The sequence below is a fragment of the Pygocentrus nattereri genome, chromosome 6 (assembly GCF_015220715.1).
Source record: "Pygocentrus nattereri isolate fPygNat1 chromosome 6, fPygNat1.pri, whole genome shotgun sequence".
NCBI classification, from domain to species: Eukaryota; Metazoa; Chordata; class Actinopteri; order Characiformes; family Serrasalmidae; genus Pygocentrus; species Pygocentrus nattereri.
This window is the reverse complement of record NC_051216.1, coordinates 7,676,114-7,689,687: the sequence shown is the minus strand read 5'-3', so window position 1 is coordinate 7,689,687 and position 13,574 is coordinate 7,676,114. Positions and strand designations below refer to the sequence as shown.

General features: G+C 42.6%; 1 protein-coding gene across 1 annotated transcript in view; it reads right to left on the bottom strand.

The window, feature by feature from the left end:
• The window catches only part of cwc22 (CWC22 spliceosome associated protein homolog), a 77,974-nt gene that overhangs the window by 13,825 nt on the left and 50,575 nt on the right, over positions 1-13,574 (bottom strand). The gene's annotated exons all lie outside the window — the stretch shown is intronic.

Here is a 13,574-nt window from a genome sequence, read left to right as displayed (position 1 = left end):
TTCCCATCAATTCATTAACACTAACCTTCACCTATCATGATCAAAAAGCCCTTGGAGACAGGTAGGCATGAACCAGTCCAGGTTCTACAGAGGCCTCGAACAGGGACAAAGAGCAACATGACTTCTTATCCCAAATATAACCAACCAGTCTTGTTTGGTGTCTGAAGTTTCCTTTTACAGTTTCACACTGGAGGGTAATGTAGCCAACAACTGATGGAAGCTTATACCAAAACAAACGATGTGGTGCAGATCACATGACTAAATCCTCAAATCACATAAGTGACAAAAGTAGACAAAATTCAGACTTTTAGATGGATGCTTCTACTGTTTTTAGCTATTTTTTTCATTTTTATAGATAGAAGTTCAGGGCAATTCAATAAGATTAAACCGATTTCAAAGTGCCATATACTCACAACCGTGAGGCACCTATAGGAACCAATGATATACCAACCGAAGGAGGGGGACAGAGTCTCTGACGGTCAGTGGAAGACGGCTCCCTTCAGTCTGAGAGGAGACGAGACCCCTGAGCAGGGGTCTTATTGCACTCTACACTTCAATAAGAGTGAATCCGTCATAACTGTGCAGCATGATTTTCATGGGCAGTGAAACTCCAACAGCCCACAACACTGGATGATCTCCGAAACCGCACTGGAAGAGCTGCGAGTGCAGCGACACCCGACACACTCAATCAAGCATGGGATGAATTTGACTATGGCGTTGACGTTGTACAGCTGGAGGAGGTTCAGACTGAGACCTTGTAAAATTGTAATAAACTTTGTGCTCATTTAAACCATTTACAGTTCACTGAACTGTTCTGTAATGATTTACAAGTGAAAATCATTCAATCACACAGCTCCAGTGTAAAACTAAAGAACCAAGCTTCAAACACCAAACATGTCTTGGTTGATCAACTATATTTCAGCTAAGGGGAAAAGTGTGTGCATTTGACTTTGTTTGCCAAACTATTCCTTTGAGCAGGAGCCCAGCAGGAACCCTGGCAGGATTCTAAGCTCCCAGACTGGCTCCTCACATCTCCACTAGAACTTCAGCTTATTGATTTCAGAACTGAAACCACAGCTTTGGACCAGAGAGAAAAAACAGTGCATCATCCATCCTTAGATCAGACACATGTGGTCCTCAATCCAGCCGTTCAGGATTGCTCTGTATGAGGCCACAAGATACATTCAGACAACAGTGGATGAAGATGAATGTGATTATAAAAGGCTACTGAGAAGAAAACTGTGCAACGTGAGCTTTAAAGAAGTGCAGCTAAAAAGCGTCTCTTCTGCTCAAATTACTGTGTGTGGAGCTTCTTGCTCCCTGTACACGTGTGTTTGATCAGAGCAGCTGTGGGATCTTTCCTTCCAGTTATGAGGGCTGGCTTGTTGTACAATACCAATCATGATAGATCACAATTCCATATCACAGAGCATCATGATATTGCAATGTGATCTCAATGCTCTGCTATGATGAATGTGTAGCAAACTGCAAGCCATGTGTAGAAGCTCCTGGACAGGGGTGTCCTACAAAGCTGGGCGATATGGCCAAAAATGTTATTACAATAAAGAAAATTCATATCGTTCGATATCGATACAAATCACTGTAAAGATCAAATGATTTCTTCCTAGTTTGAAGGCTGATTTTCGCTCCTGGGTGGTCAATCGCTGTTTTAAACTGTCCTTTATGGTCAGAACACGAGAAACAATCACCAGACAGTGGAACACTTCACAGGTCTGTCATGGGACAGTGGGAGAAAGTGTCTGGTCAGCTGTTTTTATCAGCTGGAAAAGCACGGCCGCAGTTTTTCTAATAGTCATAATTTAAAAAGGAAAAGATTATTTTAGCTGTGAGGTGACGAGGCTCGGCCGACCCGTTACAAACGCTAAACAAGTGGCCACAACAGAGCTGAACTGTCCAGTTTCTCAACAACGTCAACTTAGAAGAGCAAACATCAGCTGGCTCAGTGCGTCAGTGGTGGACCGCCTTACTGCCGTCACTCCTACCACGTCCATATCAGAGCATATCACAGTATTCAGACAGCAAGAACTACCAAACCATATCAAGAACAAATATCTGGCCAGAAAGCAAGTTTATTTTCTCCAGTTTAAGCAAAAACCATTGTGGTAACACCTAAAAGTGGGTATCCCGCAGTCCGTATCTAAGGCTCCAAGGCCCCCCCCATCCCAGCCCCACAAAGGTATCACCAATTGGCAATCGCTAGGGGGCATGACTGGACGACAGCATATTGCACACAATCTTGCAAGCCAATAGGTGCATCACTAGTTCAAAGAACTGATGCAAAATCATTTAAAAAACTGATTCAGTGATCCTAATAGTAATATTGTCAAAAGATCTACTGTCGGCTGTCGTTTTCTCTGTCCTGGAGGCCAAAATAGAGCAGCAGAGAACACGTGTCTCTAGAGAACCTAGCAGGACACATTAAGCGTGACAGCAAGGTGTACTGGTCACACGGAAGAGTCTGATTCAGCCTGCAGTCCTTTAGCACTGACACTTTCACCATCTCCATCACTCCACCTACTCCCCCTCTGCCCGTCCTCAAATCAGTCCTTTGTCTCCACCCTTCTCTCCTCTATCTTTCTTCTTCTTCTTATCTTTCTCCCACTTCCTCACATTCCTTTCCATCTCCTTAACTCAGAAACACCATTCACCAAGCACACCAGCATGTAGGAACAACAAGTCGTGATAAATTGATAAACCAGTACTGAAATAGAGGATCAGTCTCAAACGCTAAATCCACCGATTGTCCGATGTCCAAACGGATACAATTATGTGAATCTTGCCTGCTGGTCTAATAGGCCATCCACATGCTCGTCCACATGGGCGCATTTCCTTTCATCTGTTTTTAGCAAAAGAATGGGAAACCAAAGGTTTATCACGCTAGAACTGAGCTTATTACATTGCCAGCTCTGCGCACCATGACCCCAATCATGTTAAGCTCAACCAGTAAAAGGGCCATATTAAGAAATCTCATCAAATCTGTGGGACAGAGGACAAAATGTTTTTATTTCATTTTTAATTGATGTGTTTTAACCCAAAGTGGCCAAAATATGCAGAAAACTTCAGCAATAAAGTACAGAGACCTGTAGTCGACCTTGAAATAATACATGACCTTGAAATAATACATGGACACTTGAAATTTTAAACGATCTTTGGAGCTCAGTCTTTTAAGTCTGTCTATTTGCATGAACTAGACACTTGCCATCCTTTCTTTGCAGCAAGTTCACCAAGACTTGGGCTTAGTCTCAGCTGCTGAGCTGACGTTAAGTGTTGATATTGGTTGAACTGCAGTTGACGCGCATTATGGCTGGTGTGGAATTGTGTAGAACCGAGGTGTAACCGCTGAGGTGTACCATAGATCGTTGTTGGGATGGGAGACTCGGAGCGTATTACGTTGCAGTGCATGCTGGGGACTGTAGTGCAGTACACTGTGAAACGGGCTAACGTTGATAGAAAATTACAATAGTTTTAAAATACCCACCCCACAGTACTATCTGGCCCGCAGGCCTTGTGTTTGATGCATGGGATCCAAGCTGGAGCCAATCCCAGCACTCAACACTAGAAGGCACCCTGGACAGGTCGCCAGTCCTTCAGAGGGCCTGTGATAATAATGAGTTTCCAGATTTTTCAAGAGTTGTGCAAAGCTTTCTTTGGCCTTACCAAAACATTTCCTAGTGGCCACAAGCCACTGTATACCATGTTTTTCACGGGTGTGTCATGACAACAACCGTCTGTGTTTGCACGTTGGTAAAACGGCCCCTTCTTGTAAAACTAGCCGACTCTGAAGTCTGGTCTGCGATACTAATCAGTCATTGTTTCTAATCACTTTGTTTATGTACATGGTCATTCAGACTGTAGTACTTCTGGAAGCACAGGAGTCGATACGGCTTCCAAAAGCTTGCCACACCAACAGAACTTTAAAAGAAAGGGAGAGGAACCGAAGCGGACATAACGATTTAATTAGTCGCTTAACTGAATAGTCAAGAGATCGACTGATCACTGAAATTATTCATTTCAGCCCGACTCCCACTGCTCCCAATCTACATTAGCCACACACGTCAGGCCACAGTTTTTGTAGTTGGCTAATGCCCATTTTGCCCATTTGCGCTCAGAGACAGCACGGCTAATTAAATCTGCCCTGAATGCAGCCAGACAGCACGTCGGAGCCTGTATGAGAATAAACGGCGGCCCATGTGCAGGTCACTGATTCATTCATTAGCTGCCCAAATGCCTCCATCCATCACCATCCATGTGGAGAGGTAAAGAACGCTAGCGAGGGGGAAGAAACCACCCGGGGCGAAAAAACAACAGGGATTGTCTTTAAGCTGAAGGGTTTTGGGTCTCCCTTAGAGACCTCACCCTGCTCCGGCTACAGCTGGAGCACCAGTAGTCCAGGAAACGGGGAATTACATGCTCACGGATGGTTTAGAGCTTCCTCTCCTGAATCTGCGGGACAGCGGAGCCTCCCAAAGCCACTCGGGTCTTACCCTGACCAGCCCACTGTCTGAGAACATTGTTTAACAGAGCTGCACAATATCAGCAGTCTTCGCAATACTGGCCTCACTGACGGCGGGAGACAGTGACACACAAATGAGCCTTTAGCAAAATAAACATTTTGCATTAGGATTCTAAAAATGCATCAGTGTAGCTCGACGCACTGACCTGCTAGAAATGATAACATCCTATAAATTAATCATCAAGCAAAAAATAAAAGTTGGGCTTATTCGCAGTTCATTCTGCAGTGTGTGTCGATTAGTCAGGGCATTCAGATGATCTAATAAACATAAATGTTAGAAATGTTAATGTACCGAAATGAAAATTATTAGAAAAAACTAACAGTAATGGAACATATCCTGACATATCCTGGCCAAGAAGATTAAACAAAAAACAAACAAAAATAATTACAATACGTAGGCTCCAGGATATGCCAAAAAATCCATGTCCTCGACAACAAGGATCAGCAGGGAATGCAAGTCAATAAATTCCAATACCTGGTAGATTTTTCAGTTTCAGAAGCTGAGGCTGCAGATGGTGTTAACAGGCTAGCAGGGATTTGCTGTATTCTGAGTACTGAGCAAGATGTGGCTTAAAGTGGCATCAAACCTGTATCGGAGATGTTCTTGATTGTTATATCCCCTCTACCATGAGATTTATAATCTCTGTTTATCTAAGGGCTTTACAGAAACTGAATTGGTTCCACCAAGTCTTCACGGTTCAGCTGCTTAAACTGTGCTACAGAGAGAAGGTAGCATGGAAAGACACACACTTCCTTATCAACAGAAAGTCTTGTGGTCAAAAAACACTAAAAGGAAAGAGCCATCTGACGGACACTATTTGTGTGACATCAGCCAAGTTTACACACAGCCTATTAATCTGTTAATTAGACTAATAGCTCAACTGAAACAGAATACATCCATGTAAACACCTCAACCGGGATAGTCTAGTCTGAGGCCATTCAGAATACAGCTTCTATCTAATTGAATGAGGTGGGTAATCCTGTAAATAATCTGTTGAATAGAAGAATAATAACCATGTAAACGTCTGTATCCGATTACATTCCCTATCGGAACGGTCAAGTCTGTTCTGCATGCGCGTTGCATCACAGTGAAGGTTTATAATGTTCAACATGGTGGAGCAGAAACTGGTCTGCAGAGGAGACGAAGTTTATGCTGATCTTTAAAAGACGGTGGGACGGACGTCTTGGTGTCTCAGAACACGACGTCTTCCTTTCAGCCTTCTTTAATAAGGACACGTGAAAGGACGTTTTCCTGAGTCTGACATTATTTTAAAGCCATTAAAAACACAAGCACTGCTCACTGCTGCTCATCTCACCGATTGGACTGCTCATCACACCTCAGACTCAATCAGTAAACGGAACGTATTCAATCAAATTGGCAAAAACCTACCGCCAGCGTAGTGGCAAAAAAGTGGCTACTAAATTCCCTGAAATTCCCTAAAGACCCTGAATAACTTTTAAACATGTCGAACTTCATACACGTGTCAATCAAGCCATCTCTATCCGGACTACTAGTCGGAACGCTAAAAGCCGACAACTGCTTGCAAAAGTTTCTTTCCCCTCAGACAGAAAAGCTTTCTGCACACAGACGTGCGGCCAGCCAACCAGACTGCATCTGATGAACGAATCCCGACAGTTCTGGTCATCTTGGTGTGCAACTCATAGCAAAGGGTACTCTGAAAGACTGAAAGAGAACAAGAAAGAGAAGAGAGGGAATGAGAGACAGTGCATGAGCGAGAGCTATGATCTGTAATTCCGAGTGCACACCATGTTTCTAGAGATGGCCCACCATCTGTCCACCAACAAAAAAGAAAATGAACACAATCCCATTAGCTTCTTTTGCGGCATCAGTAGAAAAGAACATTCATCTCTTTATATACCCTCCCGCTCCCTCTCTCTCAGTATCTGCCAGGGAGAACATTTAATTTCCTCTCCCTCCACAGGCCTCAGGAAAAAGCCTCTTCAGGAACGATCATGAGCCCCAAAGCAAATCCACATCACACCAAGAGAATCAAACACCAGCTAAAGAACACTAGATTCTCCACAACCAAGTCACTATACAGACTTTTCAAACTGCTGCCACAAAGTTGGAAGCATATAAAGATTTACACTGTCTGTGTGCTGTAGCACCTTCACTGAAACTAATGGGCCCAAAACAGCTCAAGCCCATTATCCCTCCTCCACTAAACTTTACCGTGGGCACCTTGTTGTCCAGTAGGTAGCGTTTTCCTGGCACCGCAGGATTCACCCACCAGATCGCCAGATTGTGAACCATGATTCACCCCTACAGAGAACACGTTTCCACTGCTCCAGAGTCCAGAGGCGACATGTTTACACCTCTCCAGCCGACACTTGGCATTGCACATAGTGATATTAGGCTTGTTTGCTGCTCGGCCATGTGACCCCATTTCCAATGAAGCTTCTGATGCACAGTTTTTGTAGCGTAGACACAGTTTGGAACATGGATCTGGACAATTTTCACACATTACATGCTTCAGTACGTGGTGGCCGTGCTTCGCGAAGTCGCTTTGCTTTGAGTGGTTGCTCCTATATGCTTCCAAAGAGGGTGGTCTATTGACCGTGTCACTGAGTTCTTCAGTATGATCTATTCTACCGCTAGTGTGTCTTGATTTTACACACTTGTGTAGCTGAAACACATGAACACAGAAAATGGGAAGGGTTGTCCACAAACTTTTGACCATACTGGGTAGGTAAGTGTGTCATTTTAACAGGTCTTCACGGTTTAAGGCAAGTGTGTGATAAGCTAGACATGCAGTTAGCGTCATGCTATTTATAGTGGTATAATTGTACATTACTTGCTGTTAGCCATTAGCCTTCTAGCTCCAGGGCAAAAATAAAGAAGTGAACTGTAAACCCCAAACATGTCTTGGCTGACTGACTACATTTGGAGTAAGATTAAAAAATAAAAACTTGTAAAACTGATGTTTTGCCAAACGGTGCCTTTAGCAGCACTGATTCTCAGCTAATGGAGTTTAACTGCATCGTGCTGAATTAATGAAACAGCTGCTGAGTTTAACTGCACACGTTAATTCCTCAAACGAATATCTCCAAGATCAGGGCTGCTATCGCTTTCACTTACTGGCTATCTTAAATCCTCTTATCCACTCCCAATGGCAAGGTCAAAAAGCAATCACACTGACCTTGCATCTGGAGAGCCTCTAATAAAGAGACCTTGCAAACATCCGTCACTGCTCTCCACTCAGCGCTCAGGCATACAGCTCTGAATAACAGGGACTTAAGAGTAATCAGCTTATCTCCTTCTTCTCTTTATCGCCAGTCGAGACAAAACCATCCGTCTTCGCTTCATCGTCTTACGTTTTTTGACACCATTTAAAAAGTCCAGTTACCCTTTGCAGTGTTTTAAAATCCAATGATCAGAGCAAAAGAAACACCACAAAATTTAAAAATGACTTTGTTCCATTAACGTCCATTCAAAGTGAATGAGGTCTTTTCCTTCTCTTGTAAAAATACCAGTTTGGAAATACAAGGTTTTGTCTTGACAGTGACATTTTGCTATTAGCTACAGGATCCTATATGAATTTGCCATTACCTGTTAAACAGCATCTACGGTCACTTCGGCTGGCAGATGTGTGCACTAGTGTTTTCCTTGAATTTGAGCTGGGGGGTGTTGGTAGACTGCGTAAAGTTGGTTCTTGTACTATTCAGAATTTTTTTCTTGGATTTTATGCTGGAATGCAGTGGAATTCACAGCCAACAAGGACCCTCTGAAGCCCATTCCCAAATTCCTCTAGGTCAGGGGTCGCAACCCAAATGTTAAGAGCAGCCAATTTTTCCTTTCAGCAAAAATCTAACCACCTTGGGAGCCACAACATTTTAGGTCTATTTCTCCATCTCAGCTGTAAATATGTCTCAGAATGTACTAATGACTTTGCTCTGCTTTAAGCTTTAGCTCAGCTATAGTTGCTTTTCACACATCTCTGGCAGGAAACCTTTCCACAAAAGCAGAACAGTTTCTTGTAAAATGTCTCGATTTTTTTTTACAAGCCTGAAGTCGCTTCTCATTCGCCCGATTCTTGTTTGTGCTCCCAAACGGGACAGTTTAAATGAGACTTTTCGTTGCAGATTAAACGCATCAGGAAACCAGCTGGAGAGATTATAAATGCAAATCAGTCCATTCATCTCTAAATTATCGACGTTCGTCTTAAATCTTTCTCTTTGTCTCTTTGTAGCTACTAGCTAGGTGATGCTTTGCTGACCAACGGTCTGTGTGCCAACTTTCAGGGTTAAAGGGTGAATCAGCAGTTCTACATTAACTCCAGAGTTTAAGACCATTTACTGTTAAACTGAGTTGAAGGACCAGCAGAGCTTTATTTTACTGTAGAGGAGGATTATTTTATTATTACCTACAAACCTGATTCAGCTGTGGAGCCGCAACAGGGCGGTAAAAGAGCCACATGTTGGTGACCCCCGATGCAGACTGTGCTCTTTTAATGTTCTAGGTACAATCAATAAAGCAGGCAAAACAAGCTAGCAGACTGCTATCGTTAGCAAACAGAACAGCTGACTGATCGACTGCTATCCAGATAAGTTCTGTAAACTTGATTAGATTATGTTTATATTAATATAACTACCCTTTAATACAGTAACAACAAACTTGAACTATTGCTTCAAAATGCTTACTAAATTTAAATCAGCTAAAAATAACCACAGAAAGTTTAATAGCAGTTACTGAACAATTCATAGCAGATAATAAAAAAAAATCTCAGCAATCAGTGAATAATAATATTAATAATAACAATAAGCCAGCAATATAAAGGTTTAATAAGTCAATTAACTGCATGAAGTATGTCAAATAAGTGAAAATGCCAAAATATGCAGGACTGATACTCCAGGACAGGGGCTGGTATAGTATTCAATGCGTCTAGACCCAGAAAACCTGAGCAATCATTCCAATCAGCCTTCAGGAAAACGCCACGCAAAAGAAAAAAGACCCCCCCTCCCTCTTATTTGCTCGTTTACAGATCAGCTGAAGTGTGTACTCACATACGAGAAGCTGCAAAAGCTCTAGGACAAAAGACAAAGACAAAGAGAGAGAGAGAGAGAGAGAGAGAGAGAGAGAGAGAGAGAGAGAGAGAGAGAGAGAGGGAGAGAGAGAGGGAGAGAGGGAGAGAGAGAGAGAGAGAGAGAGAGAGAGAGAGAGAGAGAGAGGGAGAGAGACAGAGAGAGAGAGGGAGAGAGGGAGAGAGAGAGCGAGAGAGAGAGCGAGAGAGAGAGCGAGAGAGAGAGAGAGAGAGAGAGAGAGAGAGAGAGAGAGAGAGGTACAAATCTGTCCTGACAGGCGAAAGTGTAGCTAACCTCCTGCTGCGACAGCTCGTAAAACACGTGCAGGCTAGACGGCCATCCATATTCCTCTTTCACGCCGTTCAGTGAGGAATGTGACTTTAGTGGAGATGAATTGTAAAATGAATTTTCATTAGATTAACATCAGCCTATTTCATCACCATCACTTCGGTTCCAGTTCGAAAAGCTGCAGGCAGCGGTTCTACACTTTCTACCGGACACGCCGTCTGTACCCCTCACTCTTCTGCTACGGACCAGGACTACTATCGTTAAGTTTGACCTGGTCCGGTTAGAACACGACAGCCCAACAAAGACGTTTCCATCAATGTATCAGCACATCATTTTGTCTCTACATAGTTCACTGTTTCTTTTTATGGTGTAATTGGTTCTGATTAACTGACGCACCTTGTAACGCTTGTACCACTGGTCAATACTTGGACCAAGAATTAAAATGACAGCACTGTGCAAAAGTCAGAGACCACCCTTGATTGATTTAATTTCCATTAAAAAGATCTATTAAGTTACTCATGTATTCAGCCTTTGGTGTTTCGGCACTTCCTGTGTCTCACTTGTTGCTTTTATTACAGCTTCCATTCTTTTCAGGAGACTCACTTTTAGATTTTCCAAAAAAAAATAAATAAATAAAAAATATCTGCTGGGATATTTTACCACACCTCCCAAGTTCAGTCTTAGAAGGTGGTTGATTTTCTGAACTAATCAAACCCATTCAGTGGTGTTGAGGTTTGGACTCTGGGGCGGTCAGTCCATTATCAGCTTCTTTGTTTGGTGTGTCCGTCTCCTTTTCTCAGTGAGGTTCTTCTTGATCAGCTACACGTCCTTTCAGACCCACAGCGCTGAGTGGTGTTCTCACAGTGGACGGATGGACAGAAACACCTGTGGATGTTTTCAGATCTGAAGCAGCTTGATCTTCTCCTCTCTCTCAGAGATGAAAGCTTTCAGTGCTGTTTATCTGATGGGGGCAGTTTTGGTGTCTACCAGGTCTCCCAGGTGGTTGTTAGGAGACCGATTTTTCTCTGTAGCTTCAGTTCTGGGAACTGGGATAGGACCACCCACTGCTCCGGGCAAGTGTGCTCACGGCCCCCTTAATGTGTGCTCACTAGTTTCACTGCATGGATGGGTTAAATGCAGAGGTGAAACTTCTAATAGCCTAATAAATCTCTAATAGACTAATAAGGGTCACTTAATCTTCCTAATGCAAGTGGGTTATCTTATATCTAATCTCTTCAGAGAATCTCCAGAATGAATAACTAACTTAATGGTTGTTTTTACTGGAAATTAAATAAACAACGGTCTCTGACTTCTGCACAGCGCTACAGTACAGTACACCCACATTCCCAAAACAAATGTCAATACGCTGACAGTAAACTCAGAGGCAGGCCTGTGCGGATGCGTTTCTGCAGTTCCTCACTGGGATGGCGACATGCATCATGTTCGCAGCACTGGGAGTCTACAACAATTCTCCTGCATTATTAATAAGAAATGTCCAAGTCTTGCTGCTTTTTGCCTCTTCCTCCTCTTCTTAGCAAAAGACCTTTCACAAACAACAACAGTCAATAATGCAGAGGTTGACGTATCCATCAAGGGAGGTGTATATGCACTCAAGGAGCAAAGCTAGTGTTTCCTTGGTGGGAACACAGATAAGGGAAAGAGGCAGGGCGCTTGCTGGTAAAGGTGACAGATCCTTGCCTTCCTGCTGAGTTTAGCTCCAGCTCTTGTGCTGCTATTACACTAAAGCCAGCCAGGTGTTCGTGTTTGTGCATATCGTTGCCAGGAAAGTCCCAGTTTGTCCAGACATCCCTTCTAATGAGTGAGCTCAGCTCCTTTAAAGTGCAGCCACTGCTGACACAGGTGTTCAACTGTGCACCTGTGTATAATCTCCATAGAAGAGTGCTGACCAATAAAATAGGACCCCCTGGTGCAGCAGCACATGAGCTTAAGTTCTCCATGTCCAATGCCAAGCATAGGATTGATGGATGAAAAGCCCCCAGCATTTAGCTGCGGAGCAGTGGAACGGCGTTCTCCGGAGTGATGGAGCCGCAGCCAGTACCTTTGGGATGAGCTGAAGTGATCTAGAACTGACCATCCAACATCAGTATCTGACCCAATGCTCTTGTGGCTGAATATAATCAAATCCTCACAAAATGTTTCAAACTAAGACATACAGGGTCGTTTGCCTGTATATGGATTAACTGTGATTCCATTAAAAATCCAATTCAGTCAAGGCTTAGGCTTAACCTGCCTCTGGAAAACTCGCCTCATAGCGCATTTGTCTGTCTAGAGCAAGACGGATCAAATTCTGATCCTTTGTTAAGGCTATTTTTAGGTTGCTTACAGCCATTTTAAGGCTATTTGACACCACTATGCTCCTACCTACGCCAATAAAAAGATATCATCCACAACATATGAAGCGGAGGTTGAGGGGAACAGTACTTTGTGCAGTTTAAAACAACCTGAAGTGCATTCAAGACACTATAAAAGTCATTAAAAGGAAAGCAGCCCAAAAACAAAGCACTGGAACTCATGGTGCTTCATGATAGGAGCACAGTACAAATAATTATTTTACTTTTTATACTACTTACTGTCTTACCTACACTGGACTGATTTTACTATCACTGCACATCTGTATCAATGCACGTGCTTTCATGTACCAAAAAGTCATAACTCAATTTATTTGACCTCCTTTTATCCCTTACAATGAAACTGGCTCTTTGTTACACTGCCTTTCTGACTGATCTATGCAAATGTCCTCTGTCCTGATTGGCTGTCTTGTATTGTGCCTCATTCCAAACATATATACGCATACGTACTGCTTCTTTGTAGTATGTAAACACAGTTAAAGCAGGCAAAACCTCCCATTTCTGTAAAACGACCTGTGTTTACCATTTACTATGTCAGGTTTACATGCATCTGCACTCAGCAGATTAGCTCCATACAGAGTGAGGACCTCTAAATGCTCAGCTAGGAATCAAAATGATCAAGTTTGTGATTTTTCTCGTCTATATTCTTACTAATAGATAACAAAAAATATCTGCATTAAGCCTTATATGGCTTAATGCAGATATTTTTGTTATCTATTAGTTATGATCATAGTTTCACATTTCACTGCATTCATTTGATTATTTGTCGCATTAACACAGCAAGATGTTTACCTGCTAGGATTGTTCTTCTAATCTTCTGTTCTTTTAATCTCCATGATGTTGTAGTCGTGTGTACGTGCATCTCTGTCTGCTTGAAAATTAATTGCCCCCTTGGGGAAAAATAATGTTTTTAAACATAAATGTCTTGAATTCTTGCTACACAGGGGCCCTGAACATATGGTCAGCTGCTCAAGCCACTTTAGCTCCACAAGGTGTTCATCAAAACAGGCGATCACAACGATGAGCGGTAAAGTGGGGCTCTGGTCTCTCAGTGAGAGAAAAGTAAAACTATTTAATTAAAAGTCCTTGTATTAGTTTGCTGCATTAGAAAACAAGGGGGCAAGAACGCCCCCAAATCAACAAGCCAATAAAAAAATTAATTAAATACAAATGTGCTGCAAAATGAAATAAATCAATGTGAATAAGAGTAATTATTGCACTGATAAAACTAGTTAAAGGATAAAAGTAATTGAGTGTAGCCTGATAATCTTCACTGTGAGAATTATCTACTTATCTGTACATAAAGGCCCAATCCCATTTCTTATTTTTACCCCTACCCC